General features: G+C 38.4%; 1 protein-coding gene across 3 annotated transcripts in view; it reads left to right on the top strand.

Annotated features, from left to right (window-relative positions):
- The window catches only part of LOC122799887 (protein Shroom1-like), a 1,099,098-nt gene that overhangs the window by 446,779 nt on the left and 637,377 nt on the right, over positions 1-14,942 (top strand). The gene's annotated exons all lie outside the window — the stretch shown is intronic.

The following is a 14,942-nucleotide window of genomic DNA, read 5'->3' as shown; positions in this document are numbered from 1 at the left end:
AAGAGGGTTAGATATTTTATGACATGAAAGAATAAGCACAGATCTTCATGGAGAAGTCTGAGTATCAACAGAGGTCTGCCAGTCTGAATTGATAAGTAAGGTTTTTGAGGTCACTGATCTTTTTTGGATATGAATCTATGAAGTTTGTCAAGTTAAGTGATATGTTTAGACAAAAGTACATGCCAAAACGTAGATTATATTCAGCAATGGGCCTGATGAGATGATAGTAAAGCAAAAGAGATGCCTTTGGAAATTAAATGAGTTTGAATGAAGATATTCCTAACTACTTCAAAGATATGATGAACAAACAATAATGGATATCAACAAGAGTGCCTATATCCCTTTTGACAGTATCTGTTAGAAAGGTGTGTCAACTTTATGGTAGTTGAAAACATGCAGATTTATGGGTTAAAGTTAAAATAAATTCCAGTTCAGCTAACACAGCTGAAGTGCTTAGAACAGCATATTGGGTGTGGTCAGTTAGGAAAAAAGGGTAACCATGTGCCTCTGTCTTGTAATGTATATCAGAACAGTCAAATTAATTAGCAGAATAAAGGGTTTGCAGTTACAGTTGGCAAATTAATTTTTTGTATTATTGTTGTTTGTGTAGCAGTCATTAGTTAAGAGCTTTGTATAAAAGTGTTGCAATGCATAAACAATATCGTAATATAGACAGTGACAAAATGTTTGCTAGTTTGCAGAATGTAAAATTTGAAGTCAATGCTACATTGTAAAAGTGTCAACACAGTTAAAAATTCAGATCCTGTGTATAAGAGTACATTATATAATCAGTTTGACACTGTATATGTTTTGTACAGAGATGGCAGTTCTCCAAGCACATCAGTACAAATTTCAGCCAGCCCAGCATGCCGAATTAAAGACAGTGCTATCCATGTAATGCATTACAGTTTTACTATTTATCCAAAAAAATTGTAGACAGTAATAATTATTGCAGCATTCAGTACTACTGGAAAGTTTAATGATGTCAGCTAAAGAAACAGTTATGGTGACATAATGGTTAAGGTGTTTACCTTAAAGACACAAGGTGCAGGGTTTGAGTCTCACATGGGGTAACTGGCTAGGCTTCAAATGGTCCAAAAGGGCAGTTAGCCTAGTACTAACCTATGAACCTATGAACCTATGGTGAGACAGTGGGTGGAGTTTCACTCACAGAACAGTATGTTAACATCTAAGGGTCACGAGACAAAACATAAAAAGTTCAACAGTTAAAAGTAAAAGGTATAACAGAGGTGAGCCAAGTGGGCTCAACGTTGAGGTAAATCTGGCAAAGATCCAAGACCTGCAGGAAAGTGGTAATAAAAGGGCACAATGCAAAGTTACCAGTCCAGTCCCGGGAGTAAGGTTGTATATGTACAAACAGAACAAGGGGCACATTTGCCCTACATACTGAAATTATTGGCTAAGCAGCTAATCAAGTACAAACAGCTGCTAACTAGGTTATGCAGATTTTCAGAAAACTTGGCCTATCATAAAGTATAAGTTTAAAATCCTCTGCAAAAAAAAAAAAAACTATGTAAAAAAATTCAGGAGGAGTGTATAATATGTCTGCAGACTATAACCCTATGTTAAAAAAACCTCAGTTAATCAAATCATAAAGTTAAATTTCAATCCAAACAAGCCATGATTACTCAAGTGACAGCTAGTGGTCAAATTTAAAATTGCAAGTTTATTCAAATCATAAAGTTAAGACTTCAATCCAAACAGGGCATAAATGCTCAAGTAACACCTAGTGGTCAAAATTAAAATTGCAGGTTTACCAAATCTTTTTTTTTTTTGTTTTCTGATTACGAGTCAAGTATCATAAAGTTGAATAGAATAGTTAGCAATATAAATGTAAGGTAACTACAGAAGTAGGTCCCAGTAGACTTTCATCAGGAGCTTCAAGGGCAACTGTTAGATTAGGGACATCCATTCTAAAGTAGTTATTAGACATTAGACAGGCTAAAGGGTAAAATCAGTTGTTTCATTTATGTATAAAAAACAGTTAAACAGAAAGAAAAATAACTTTGCTGGCCAAGCATGGAAGACAGTTTATTAGAAAGGAAAGGGAAAGATAAACATAAAGTGTGCAGACAGATTGTTCTTTTCTCAAGGGAAAGATACAGTCTTGTCAGCTACAGAATGTTCCTTAATGGAATGTTAAAATAAAGCACATACAAAGACTGAGGCCAAGGTTAGAAAAAGTAAGTAAGGAAAATTACTGGACTGAAGCAATATAATATGTTGTGTTCAGGATAGCAGTTCAGTTAAGGTTAGTAAGTTTGTTTGACCTGTTACTTCAGAGAAGATGTCAAACACTCAAGCCTGAGTACAGAAAACAGGTCATCTCAAGACTATGTTACTTTACTTTGCTCAGGACAATCAGAATATGATGTGCAGTAACTTTGAACAGTAATTGTTTATCAGTACTGTTAATGAAGGCAGTATTCAGACATTGTGAGCATCTAATAAAGCCTTATTGAATGGACTACAATGTTTGGAGAATTTATTCTGAAAAGTGCACAAGACTTGGTCCATAAGGGAGAGACTGGCACCTGTTCAGCACAAGCTTGGGTAATTAACAGATAGACTTTTGTTCTCAGTCTCATAGCATACAGTGTTTCCCGCTGATTACGGTACAGTACAGTATTAATAATTCTTACACTAGGCATTAGCGCACACATGACAGTAGCACAAGCTAGCAAAACACCACATTGCAGGAATTTAATTCAGTGGTAGTTGTGATGTCTCTTCTCTGGCCCAGTGATCAAGTAACCTCTATCCTCACCACTGACGCTGGTGGGGGATGTTCATGTGGAACAAATACAGATGCACACAGTATTTTCAAGTGCAGCTGTCTGCAGCAAGCACAATTTCCCTTAAGAGCATACAGTGAGCACATTCAGTCCTGGGGCTGGGTTTCCCTCTCTCCTGCCAGGTCTCAAATAAGACTCCACACTGACCACAGCTGTAGAGTTGAGTCCACAGCCGAGTGTTCCAAGACAAGTTCTCCACCAGTCTCTCTGTAAAACCAGTGCTCTTTGTCCCTGCTCTAAGTAGCTGACACACACTGAGTTTTTATTTTCACACACACACACACACACACACACACACACACACACCTGGGAAAGGCTGGCACAGATTTGCCAGCTATGTGCTCTCTGCCCAGACTATAAGGTAGATACTGCTATCAGAACCCTCCATATCCAGCTACTCTGAGGCTCTTACCAGGTTATCCAATTATGCTTAGTAAAATTAACACTTATACAAATAGTAGTGTTTGCCCAATGCAGCAAGTATTTCTGGAATGGCCTCAGTGTCACCAAATAAATGTAAGTACTCTCAAAGGCTAAAATATTCCCTAAAAGACCAGCTACAAAGAACATTTTAATAATAAATAATAAAAATAACATGAAAACACTGAGTATCTGTTTACAGTAAACACCAGAATTTCAATCACAGGAAATATTAAAAATAACACAGATGGAAAGGTTCATATTTTTCCTGACTGATCTAAAGAATTACTGTTCCCTCAACTTACTTACTAGAGCAAGGCAAGATGACATGGGTGAGTGGTCCTCCTTTGTCTAGTTTCACAAATGAACTGCACTGAGACTTCTGTCTCATTTAGTATTAAAACATTATTTCAGTGCTGGATTACAGAATGACATTGCATACATCTCGTCACCTGACGTCTGGCTCCCACACTTACCCCCTTTACTAGAAACTGAGCCAGACTATTGCACGTGTTACCACACACACACACACACACACACACACACACACACACACACACACGCAGCTCTGCTAAGATGTGTTATAGCATCTGGAAGCCATAAAACCATTTTAAAAACTTTCACCCTTACAGGCTAGCAATTATTTCACCCCTAAGGACAATACACTAGGATTCCTAGTCCTGGTTTTCACAGACATCTTGTCTCTGGCTGCAATCAGGAATGTAAAATGCAATCTTTATGGCCTACACCAGGTAATTTAATTTCAGACTATTTTTCTAAGTTAGTTGGACTGAGATTAACATCTTCTCTTCCAGTAGCCTCTGTTGTAATATATTCATTTCAAGAGTTGCAATACAGTCTGACATACAGGTGTATTTGTTTTCTGTCTAGCAGAACCTACTTTTGGTATATTTTAACACAAGCATCTTTACAAGTACATTTTCAAAACAAGCACCTATACAAATCAGTTTGCTATACAAATGACATATAATTCTTTACAAAACTCCAGCTATCTATGCTTGCATATGTTAATACATCCACTGCCCTACTTCTCCTGGCATAGCTGGCAATACCTCACATTGTCACAGTAGTCAAAAAGCATACATTGAGAATAGTGAGCCAATATAGAGAGAGCCTTAGGCAAGTGAGACATGGATATACTTAATATGTACAAATACACATTGAACATAATAATGTTTGCACTGACAGTGTAAAACTGGATTGCTAGAAAGTTGAGACAGGAGTAGAAAAATCGAGAGAAAAGGTAGGATAGTTAATAGAGAAGATATAAATGGTTGGTGAGGTTTGGCAGGAGAGAGAGGCAGTGGACAAGAGTGGATTACAGAGGGGTATTAACAGAGACACATGGTTAAAACAATCCTCCTAGCTGAAATCTGTGGATCAAGAGGAGTGAGCTAGGGATCAATAGGAGTGGGGGAGGCTGATGGGTCATAGTATGGCTGGCTTTATGTTATGAGGGATAGCTTAATTATTTGAATGCAGCTATGTTCTGTAGGAAGGACAATGGTAGGGAATTTAATGGAAATTAGTCAGTGATGCTGGAAACACCAGCTAGGCATGAATCCCACAGTTTGTTGGTGCAATGATAGAAAAGATGTGCACTAAGGAAGATAGAGAAATTCCAGGTCCAAGTAGTACTTTGTCATTGTCGATTTGCGGCTGATGTTAATAAGTGATCTGTTGATTAGCTTTCCATTCAGTGGAAGGGTGGGGGGGGGGGTTGATGTGCTGTATAGTGTTTTGTGGATCAGCTAGTATAGTAGTAAGATAGATCACTGCTTTATGGAGAGACCATTGGCAGGTTGGAGTTTTCACAGTAGTGTTCATTTCTGGGGAGATAAACATGAAATGGCAAATTTTGTTTGAAATGATTTACAGAACTTTGAGTTTTTTCTTGAAGGCATAGGCAAGCACAAATAAGTCATATTCAACCTGGAGTTGTTAGACATAGGTAGGTACTAGGCTATCTGCCCAAAGGCATTTATAAGCCTAGCCAGAATGTGTTGGCTTCTGCCACCCCCTTAGATTAGTTCTCTGTGCCTCTGTCCAGCAGAGTGACTGAAGTGATCCCCGGGGTAAACTTCCCGTTTCCCATCCACTCATCAAGGTTTCTCTTGAAGAGTGTTAGTGAGGAGCTCTGCCTAATGTAGATTGGAATCTTGTTCCAGAGCATGGGAAATCTCTGGGACAGGAATCTATCCCTCCAGCACATCCTATTTATTGTTGTGGTGAGGTTTAGATCCCTAGAGCATGTGGCTCGAAGGGATATGGTTTTCTTTAGGTGGAGCATGTCCATCAATTCTGGGTTGGACATGGCCTTGCATGTCAGGCAGAAATCACCTCTGAGTAGGCGGTATGCAACCAAGCACAGCTGGAGTTTCTTCAGTCGAGCTGCATAGGGCATCTGTTTGAGGCCAGTGATCCTCTTGGTGAGGTACTTCTGTGGTCTTTCCAGCTGTTGCAGGTGTCTTGTAAGGTACATCCCAAATGAGGCGTTGTACTCTATGATGGGTCTGATGAGTGATGCGTAGAGGTGCACAGTGACCTCTTTTGATCTGGATGCAAACCCTTTTGTGATTAGGTGGGCCACATGGAAGGATTTTCTAACCACTTTGGCAATGTGATTATCAAAGGAGAGATTACTAGCTACTTGGGTCCCCAGATCCCTTATTTCGTCTTCCATATTTAGGGGGCTAGCATGTATGTGGTAATTTGTAGGTACTTTGTTGTTTCCAAAGGGGATGACTATGCACTTTTTGGCATTTAGCTTGAGGCCATGGTTTTGACACCAGGCATCTGTCTCAGTGAGACCCTTTTGGAGGATGTCTGTGTCAGCCGGAGAGTCAATTATAGCCCCTAGTTTGCAGTCATCTGTGAACCTGGTCAGCCGTAGTCCTCCTGTGCTTGCCTATACCTCTAAGAAGTATATGCCGAACAGGAGGAGTCCTAGGACTGAGCCCTGGGGAACGCCACTTGTAACTGGTTTAGAGTCAGACCTAGGTCCTGCAACTCTTACCATGTGGGTTCTGTCCATGAGCCAGCTGGCAACCCATCTCATGACGTAGGGGTTTATGTTCAGGCTGGTGAGCTTGTCTATAATACCAGAATGGGGAATGGTGTCGAAGGCCTTTGCGAGGTCTAGGTAGGCTGTGTGGACCACCTTTCCCTCATTTATAGCCTTGGTAACTGTCTCAAAGAAGTCCACCAGGTTAAGGAGGCATGATCTGCCCTTAACAAAGCTGAACTGGGTAGGGTCCAGTGTTTGGAGGTTCCCAATGTCTCGGTTAATGAGATCCATGGTGATGCACTCCATAGCATTGCAGACCAAGCTAGTTAAGCTTATAGGGCGATAGTTCCCGGGGTCTGTTGTGGCTCCACCTTTGTGAAGTGGAATAACCATTGCTGTGTGCCACTCTATGGGCACATTGCCTGTGGAGAGGCTGAGTTTGAACAGTGTGTTTAGCTGAGGGGTTAGTTCATCTTTGAGCTCATGTAGGACACAGCCTGGACACCATCTAATCCCACTGATGCTGTGTTTTTGACTTTGGAGAGAGCTATTTTAACCCGAGTTTCTGTGATTTCAGGGGCACTACATTCTTCTGGTATGGTTATGGGCCCTTTTGGGGTTGAGAAGGGGGTGAAGTTTGCACTGAGCCTGTCTGCCAGGATGTTGGTGATATCGGTAGGTTCAGTGTATTTTGTGCCATTCTGTACCAACTCCAAGCAGATCTGGGAATGGCCACTTAAATTCTTGACATAGCTAAAGAATGCCTTGTGGTTATCTTTGGAGTCCTTGGCAATTTTTCTTTCAAAGCTAGCCTTGGATGATTTTATGAGGGATCGTAGTTTCTTGTGGATACTGATCAGGGATGTCTTCCCCTTTTGGGATTTTACTCTTTTTCTGTACTAGTTTCCTCCTCCTATTGTATAGCTTGCTTATGGCAGGGGTCCACTAGACTGGTTTCCTTTTCTTGGAGGAGTGAGTCTTGGTTTTGCTTGGGATAGCATGATCCATGCATTTTTGTAGGTGCCCGTAGAGTGCATTAGTAAAGGATTTTGCAGCTTGGGCAGCATTATCCTTTAGCATGGGGGATTTGAAACTTTCTACCTCGGACTTAAGTAACATGAAGTTTGTTTTTGAAAAGTTTTTCATGGTGGTTTCTTTGACTAGGGGTGGGGGTGGAATGTGGATATCCAGAGTGATTAGTTTATGGTCAGCTCTAACCAGCAAAGGGCTGACATCCGGTGTGGAACACCAGTCACCCATGTTGGTGATGACCAGGTCCAATATGTTGTCACCTCTGGTGGGGATGTTGACCAGTTGATCCAGGGCATTTGAGTTTATAAATTCTAGGATATGTTGAGCAAGGGAGTTAGTACTTGAGTAGTTCTCCCATTTAATATTTGGGTAATTGAAATCACCCAATATCAGGGTGTTTGGTAGGACCTTTGTTTCCCAATGTTTCCAGAAATGTGGAATGGGGGTCCTGGGACATGGTGGGTGATCTGTAGCAAGCTACAATTTGAATTGCTGTTCTGCCCATTGTTAGTTGCACGTGGATTATCTCTGAAGTATCGTGCTGTGCCTCTAACCTGGAGGTGTGGGTATCCTTGATGAATATGGATATGTTGTAGCCTGGTAGTGCTGGGGTGCTCTCTGGAGCCTTAAACCATGTTTCTGTTACTGCACATATATCGATTTTTCTCCATACTGAGGAGTGCCTCGAGTGCATGCATTTCGAGGTTTAGACTTCTGGCATTGAGTAGCATTACCCTCAGTTTTTTTACTTTTGCTATTTATGGCAGTAGGTTTGTCTTTTGAGCCTTGCCTAAAAAAGGCACTATGGGGTGGCAAGCGCTTGTCTCCTGACTGGAATGAGAGTATGAGGTATGGAAGCATCCACAGTGAATGTGATTTGATTTTAGATTTTACGTAGTCCTATAATAATGTGTTTAGGCTTGGAATGACTGTTAGCCCACTCACTTGATAGGATATGTATTGTAGGGAGTGTGGGTAGTGGAGGTGGTTTGGCAAGTTTTTTGTGGAAAACCAAAACACATTATTTTAGTCTTCTTAGAGATCAATGGTAGCTGTTTAAAGTAGCTAGGGTTTGAGGGTGTTAATGGTATTTTAAAGCTTATGAAAAATACTGTTGTTGGAGGAATGATAAAAGATAGTGTCATCAGTACATAGAATAAGGTTGAAAGATTTCATATCTAAGGGTAATTAGTTAAAAAAAGGCTAAAGTGGATGGGGTGAGGATAGATCCGTGTGGGACTCTTACAGAAGTACTTATAGAGTTATAAAATACAGCATATCCTATTGAAAACGTACTGTTGAACCATTGTATTGTGGAGGAACCAAAGCTGGATAACGCTAGTGATAAAAGTCAAAATGTGTGGTTAACTGAGTTTGAAGGATTTTATGATCTACACAGAAGCCTCCACTAAAGAGTTCTTGGATTATACTAATGTGTATGTAGTCAACAAGAGTATGTAGGGCTGTTTGGGTGCTTCTATGATTTATGATGTCATGAAAAAATGTTGTACTGCTAAAGAAAGTTAGGGAGTTGATTGTGCACTGTGTCTTTGGAGGGTTTACTGAGATGTTGTGGAAGTGAGATTGGTTGAACATCAGCACTGCATGAGGCCTTGCCTGATTTTGTGGATTGATTTTATTATTGTTGTTTTCCATATCTCTGGGAATTTTTTTATGACCGAGAGAGATTGAAGACTTAGTGAATGTATTGTGAGAGGAGATCACCATGCTTCTTTAGAAGCTATGGTTGGATCCCTTTGGAGCTTGAGTTGGAAAGGCTTTGAAACAGCACTTTCTATGCCTTTTGAGGATATTTTTGAGGCAGAATGGATCATGTAAAACCCAATCAGTCCTGCATAGAGTAGTCTACCAGATATAGGGTGTAGGGAATGGTGAACCTAGCAACAAAATCTGAAACATTTTTATGTTGCAGTGAGTGCTACACTTTTGTATGACTGGCAGTGTAATTTACCTCTCTACAAAATTGCCTAGGATTGCAGAAGGTTGAGAACTGTCTGCTGTGAAAGTAGATGGTTTTACTTCTACGGTTTTCTTTTTTTAATAGCTTTATTGAATTTTCACTTATGACATTAGCAAACTTACATTTATATAAAAGTTATCAAACCATATTAACAAGTTCATGTTTAGAAACATTATATATCACATGTATTGCTCTGTGCAATGTAATCAAATCAAAATTACATAAATTGTTCAACTCCTGCCTTCTCTTAAACTTCCTCCAAAACATTTTTTCTGCTTGTATTGTTCCCACAATTTCCAGTTTTTCTGAAATTTACTCCTCTGTCCTTTTCTAAACATCAAACTACCTGTGCTTTTATCTGTTATGAAATTCACTTCTTCTGATGTGGTTGATTTAGAATTTGATTTCCATTTTCTTGTAATTGCTTTTTGTCACCCATCAGAATTAAACTTAATAAGGCTTTACTATGTCTAGGCAATTCAGATCATGTTTTCCAGCTCAAAAAATATTTTTAATTCCTCTCATTTGCTCACCCAGTTTCCTGACAGAGTACTCTGTAAGGAATTCTGCCAGCTCTTTGCACTCCAAGAATACGTGCTCCAAGGTCTTCCTTGTTGCATCTCCCAACATTTGCTATCCACCTGAGGAAAAATTCTGTAGACTGCGCCTATGCAAACACTTCTAGGCAAAAATCCTAAATCTTCTAGATTTTGTTGCATATTTGGTAGGTATAGATATGTCCTCCTATTCTTTCTTTATGAATTGCTTATCTAATCTCTTCCCAATCTTTTCTGATCTCCTCTGATGGATTCCTATAGTTATCTTGCAATATTTTATATGATGTACTAACTATAGCTTTTTTTTACAACAGCTTTTCTTCTATATTCAACTAAAACTCAACCAGTGCAGGTATTTCATTTTGGATTCCCCCTATCCTTTTCCAATCCCTTTTAGGGAAGGCAATATCTAGCCTGTAATCCAAATGTTTTTTTGGCCTGTTCCCATTCTATTACTTTTCCATTTCTAATTATTTGTTCCCAATATCTTGGTTCCTTTGTATCTTCCTCCAGTAAATTCCAGCTTCCTTTTGTGTATTGTCTCTATCTTTAATTGTAATTACCCTATCAGCAGAATCTCCTTTCTCCATTCCCATGTTTGCTTAGTTCTTGCTACAATTTCTGCTTTTTTATCAGTCTTATTTGTGACAGATTTTCCCTAAGGATCTGCATCCAGTATCCCATTCTTTCCTTATTTTTTTAATTATTCCCCTGCTTCTTTATCATCCCTTTCCAGTTTGAATTGTAGCTTTCTGCTTGTGTTATGTATGAGAGACTTAACTGTGTAGCTTTAAAACCTCCTTGTTCTATTGGATGGATCAGGTTGTTCCACTTGACTCCTGCCCTCTTTCCCTTCCAGATAAAATCCTTCAACTTTATTAATGACTATCCACAAACTCCACCTTTGGTTGATAAAACTGTCTGACCTGTGTTTAAAACTAGAGAGACAAAAAACATTTTTACTGCTTGTATCTTGCTATGCTTTCGGTATTACAGCCACCTCAGCTTTATTCCAGGATGTTGGTGCTTCCCCTCCTTGTAAAACACTGTTAAGCCAAACCTTCATCACTTTCTTCTCTCCTAGCTTCCAAACTTCCAACAGAATACAGTCTGTTACCGGAGACTTTCCGCTGATTTTTTATACATCATTTTTATCTTATCTTCCCCTATCTTAACTGTTAATTGATTATCCTCATCTATCTCTAACCTTGCAGGTTTAAGTCTTCCATAAATATTTCCATTTGTGTATTTCTTGATTTCCCAACTTCTCTGCTTTATACAAGTTTTCAAAGATATTCTAAAATATCTTTAATACCTTTACAGAATGTCTAGTTATTTTTTTGTTATAGGCTCCCTAAGTTTGGCAACAGCCCTTTTTTCTTTCTGTTGCCTGAGTTGTGCCAGAAGTTTTTGTGTTCTGCAATTATTGTATAAAAAAAGTTGCTTAATAGCAATCTTTCTAAACTCGTGCATATTATCCAGGTACTCTCTTATTTTATCTTTAGCAGTATGCAGTTTCACCTCTTCTTGTTATGTGAGATTCCCCTTATTCTGTAATCCTTTAATATATGTTAATGTTACTACTTAACCATATCTCTTTTTCTTTTATTTGTACCCTATTTTTAAATTCCACTTTCATTTATCCCCCTAGTAACTCCTGAATAATTTCACTACCCATTCCTTAAATTCCTCTTTTTAAGACGCTGATGGGGAAGTGCCAGTCTCATCTTTAGTTCATTATGCTGCATTTTTAGGTTAGTAGTTATTGATGCATGATCTGAAATAGTTACTGGATGTGACAGAGTTCTTTATACTTCACAGGAACATGTGCATTTAATTATTACCGTCTACTGTAACCCAGCTGTTGTACCCTGGGGAATAATATGTACATTCTCACAAGTTACTGCTACTGATTTAATGTCTTCCATGCCAAGTATTTTCATAAATGTCTTCAGAAAGCTACCCTCTTTTATTGTATTTTCCTTCTAGCCCCCCCCCCCCCGGCACATTCACATTGTTGCAAGTCAAATTCTAGTCCCCAGCTGATTATTTCTCCCATAATTTTTAAACTCCAGAAGAGCAGTTTTACGTGGAATATATACATACATGCTAGCATAATCCTCATCCCTTGCTACCACAAATCTTCCATTTTATCATTTTTTCTCTTCCTTCACTGTTGGAGATCCTCTAGCAGTAAGTACAAGTACTTATTTTTCCTTTATCCTTGATAATCTGCTAAATATCCATCTTGAAATCCTTTCTTTATCAAATTCACATGCTCACTTCTTTCTAAGTGCGTCTCCTGTAGCATTGCTATTTGCACTTTGCAATTCTTAATGTAATAAAAATAATTTTCTTACTGCCTGTACCTGTGAGACCATTCACATTCCAAGATAATATGGAAAGTGTCACCATTATGGTAAGAAGTCATTATTCCCACCTGTTATATATGATAGTTTTTAAGTCTATTTCCAGCTTTTGTGATGCATGTGCTCACTAATGTTTGGAAGGTGAATCATTTTATACAGTTTTTTGTCATCATCAATAATGGAACCCATGTCACATTTTACAAGATTTATTTTTGTTTTAATAAACTCTCAAACAAAAACACAAACACATCCCAGGGACACTTCCAGAACCTGCTAACTTAATACAACCACACAAAACTATGTAAATCTTCAGATAATGAAGTTTAATCCTCCTAAAAGGAACAATTGTCCCAAATTGTCAGCTGGAACCACATGCCTTAATTAACCTTAAATTGAGGTTATCCACTAATTGGTGTCTGTTCTTTTTTATACTTATTCCCCTTCAAGATGTGAAAAATAACTTACATTCTTTCAGAAAATATTGTTTTAGCCTTGAAGAAGAAACCAATGTTCTGGCTTTTTATTGGCTTATTATCAGCTTGTCCCTTTGGAAACATGAGAGAGAAAAAATGTACTCCTCAGCTGCAAGCTACTACAGACAAGCTGACAGGTTTATTGCCCCAAACAGTCACCTATGCAAAAGTTAGAGAAAACATATCAACTCTACATATATTATGATTGGTAAACTTTTGCACACTATCTCCCACCTCAGCAAATCAAGATTATTGTAGCTTATTAACTTAAAACATGCTTTTGTCTAGCTCCCCCCCTCTTTTTGCATTTTAATGCCTACATTTCTTAATACTTAAAAAGAAGGAAGATAAAATAAAGCATCTGTTCATTTTAGTGTCTTTATCACATACAAAACAAAAAGGCTTTACTGTAAAATATGGAATTTATACTGTGAAAAGTTTCCTAGTAATATTGTTAAGATCAGAAATTATTTTACTTAGTTCCCTTCTTCTTTCATTTTCCCCTCCCCTCAGTGTCCTTCCACATGTTAATGACATGAAGTGAGGCAAATGACCCTCAGTTCCCCAGTAGTTTAACAAAGTCAACAAAAGTCTACTCTTTCCACTTTTTCTTAGACATCTGTATTTCACAAATGCAATTGATGTTTTGTAGTCTCACATTCATTATCTAATTTCCTTGTTGCTGCTTCTTCGTGTTCATCTCCATGTCCCAACTCTAGATTCTAGTTCAGGTCCACAGTACTGATTCTTCTAGTCAAATCCTGTGCTTTGCTGTTTCTCTCAGTCGTTTTCCTTTGGAACACTGGAAAAGGTTTCACTTGCAATGTCTCTCTGGGTTCTTTACTATTAGAAGAATGAGAAGTAGAGTCTACTTTTTGTTAGACAAACTTTTGTTTCCTTCTTTGCCTGTTATTCATCAAAAAATTACTTTAATCCTCCAGGAAAAAAAAAATATTCTGAAGACACACACAGCAGCTTGAACCTTACAGCAGCCTCTTGACATTCCATGATTGCTGGAATACATTTTTTTCTCTTCTGCCTGGTGTACAGTGAATAATAATTTTCCACAAACACACTACTTCTGTACCTTTTAATGCTTTATCCTTTTGTCACAGTTTTGTCAGGATCAACTATTTCTGCTGGTAGGTTTACATCTTTGCTAATATAGGTCTTGGTTCCTTTCACTTGGCCAGATCTTTTATTCACTTTGACCTCTATTTTTTTCATTTTTTATCAGCTCATTTAAATGTGTTTAAAGCTTCTTTCATTTTTATTCAGTGCTTTATTTGAGTTGATAATATTCCTTTAGTGTTTTGCTTATTTTAATAGGCTCTGAGCACATGATTACTAGAAGCCATGCCTTGTATAAAAGCTGGAGGTTTTTGCTGAACAGCTGCAGGAGTCTTCCTAGTCAGTGTTTTCTCTTCACCTTCTCTAGTTGATTTTCCTTCAGGCTCTATTAGTTTTGTCTTCGTTAGCATCCAGGCAGTGTACTTACTAGCAAGTAACTGAATTTATTAACAGTGACGAGTTCTTGGCCCTTGTCTTTCAGTTCCTTTTTTCACACAAGGAGAGCTGAAGTGAAGCTATTCCATCAATGTGTGTGCATCTTTTCATCTCAGAAAGTCTCCTACAGATTTCTTTCTTGGCTTTATTTGCCGAACTACATAAAAATTATGGTCTTATGGAGAGTAGATCTGTTTCTAGACTTGCTAGGCCTTGTTTTGTTGAGTAGTTGCTGGAGAGGAGGGTTGAGTTAGTGAAGTTGCTGTGTCTTGTGTCATTTGATATTGTTTTAGAAAAGCTGATTTTTGTCTGGCAAGTAGGGTTTCAGTGAGGAAAGCAGCACCTTTGTTGAAATTGGCAATGGACAGAAACATTGCCCAATTCATATTTTTTAGGGCAGTCTCAATTCAGGAGTCCTTAAAGTTGTTGGTAAGATTGGGTATACCCAAAATAGCTGAAGTAGTAGTTGCTGATGTTTCAGGGTTGTACTATTATTGATAGATGAATAGTCTGAAAGTTATGAAGGAAAGTGGTGCTGCAATACCATCTGGAGCAAAATAATCTGGAGGATGCACTTGGATTGCTTGAGTGGTTTTCCTTTTCATCAATGGATTTGCTGGAGATAAGTTTGATTAGGCAGAAGAGAGGATGAATTTCATTGGATCTCGTGTGTGCTTGAATACATCAAAGTCATACATTTATTGTTCTGACTTCATAATTAAGTGTAGCATTTGTTTTCCTTGAAGTCTGAATTTTTCAT

This window comes from Protopterus annectens, chromosome 4.part0 (assembly GCF_019279795.1).
Source record: "Protopterus annectens isolate FY-2018-M chromosome 4.part0, PAN1.0, whole genome shotgun sequence".
NCBI lineage: Eukaryota > Metazoa > Chordata > Ceratodontiformes > Protopteridae > Protopterus > Protopterus annectens.
Note: the sequence above shows the minus strand (reverse complement) of the source record. Positions and strands in the feature narration are given on the sequence as shown.